Source organism: Austrofundulus limnaeus, unplaced genomic scaffold, assembly GCF_001266775.1.
Source record: "Austrofundulus limnaeus strain Quisiro unplaced genomic scaffold, Austrofundulus_limnaeus-1.0 Scaffold340, whole genome shotgun sequence".
Classification (NCBI taxonomy): domain Eukaryota; kingdom Metazoa; phylum Chordata; class Actinopteri; order Cyprinodontiformes; family Rivulidae; genus Austrofundulus; species Austrofundulus limnaeus.
This window is the reverse complement of record NW_013952742.1, coordinates 233,889-235,879: the sequence shown is the minus strand read 5'-3', so window position 1 is coordinate 235,879 and position 1,991 is coordinate 233,889.

Sequence of the window (1,991 nt, the reverse complement as noted above, 5' to 3'; positions counted from 1 at the left end):
ACTTAAAGCTCTGTGGCACATAACCATTCAGTAGAGATAAATTAAATACATCTAAAATATAAATATTAATTAATTTATTAACTATGAAATCTTCTATTATTAACTGGCTAAACCCCAATGCAGGTGACACAATAATTCATAAGTGTTTAAAGGAGAAATGCTACATAGTTATATAACTGTAAACATACTCTCTTCTCATCATGCTTGGCTCGTTTCCTTCTGTTATCTTCCTTTCTGTTGAAGTCTGTCTTCTTCTACAGCTCCGTCTCTCTATTCCAACATCTTTCCATGTGTGGAGCGCATCACCACGTTTAGAATGTCTTTGATGGTATATATTATTAGATTAGTATCTTTATATCTGAGAAAAGGGCAGACAGTCTTTCTAGAACCAATCAAGTCAGTTGTTGCACATCGATGTAACAGTCAGCAGGCTGTTCTACACTCATAGTTCTGAAGGTTCTGAAGACCCATACTTTGTCACAGATGGTTGTATGCAGACATTTAATGATGTAGCTGTAAGGGTTTAGCTTACACTTCTTATAACAAGGTTATAAGAGTAATTTAATTAGCAAGGATCTCTTTTATTTTGGATAAACATTTCTTTAGTGCAAAAATGAATGGACACAAAAAGTAACTCTCAGTCAGTGAATGTTGATTTGAACCATAGTATGTGATCATTTATTTTACAAATCCTACAAAATTGACTAGAGTACACCTGATTGTGAACAAGTAATTTCCTATAAAAAGTTTGGGACCAACAATAACAAGCTTTAACTTCTTAATTGTTAACCACACTTAAGTAGAAGCACAAACATCAGTTCAGATGTTAAATACCAAACATTTGAGGCTGTTTATCTTAGGAGTTGGCAAGGAAGAGGTTAAGGAAAAGGGCGGAAGAAAGATGTTAGCTTTTCTATACTTTTATCTTAAATAATGTGGGTTTTAACCAGAAGGGCGAAGCGTTCTGTGCTCAGCTTTGGTCAGACCTCGACGTCACACACAGCCAGCTTTTACCTTGAGATGATGTTCTGTCACCTGTGTAGGGGTCACCTCGAGTGAAGAAACAAGATTTTCTGCCTCAAAGCAGGCCTCAAACAGGCCTGACGAGAGGACAGGAACTCTGTTACAAACTGAACTCTATTTAGGCCATGACAGGTCATTCCAACCGTGGAAGAGAACCCCTCAGTTCTCTTAATCAGATAATGGACAGAACAATCTCTTCTGTTCGTGATTCATTTGTTGTTTAACTAAGAACGTTTATGCATTTGTTAAATCATGATAATGACTGTCACAGGAAAAGTGGAACCACTTCTTTTCTTTTATTGTGCCTTAAAGATTAATAATGATATAAAAATCACAGAGAATCTGATTACAATGTTTTCATTGTGTTTTTATGTAAATCACTGTTTTATTTTACTGTGAACAAAGTAATATAATTGTGGATTTTTCCTGAGAAAATCTTTCATTTATCTGGACTAACAGAAGGTTCAGAACTGATTATAAAACAGAAATGTTAATTAATCATCATAAATGTTTTGCAGTGATTTCTCTTAGTCTATCAGAAGAAAGCTGAAAAGAGGTTATCATTTCATGTTGTTGAACAACCACAGAATTTTAACCTTGGGCTGGCGCCGGCTTGCAAATCTTTATCTTTCTTTCTCTGACTCATCTGTAAGCCTGAGGGCGGAACCAAAGATCGCCCGTTTCTTTTACTAACCCGGACGGCTTTGAACGACACACTCTTCTTCCTGATTCCAACCTAGGAAGACAGCTGGGATTCTCTCCGGAGAAACCTCAGTTTGGCTATAAGTCTGATCCCATGAGCTAACTAGGGAAGACTTCACAGCCAGGGACCCGGCACACCTGCCAATGGTTCCAAATCGAGGCTTCGCGCCTCTGAGTGTTTTAACTCCCGTGCGGAGATTTTATTTTGGAAAGAGGAACTGGATACGGCTTGAATTTTTCTGGCTTGGACTGAAACAGACGCAAGT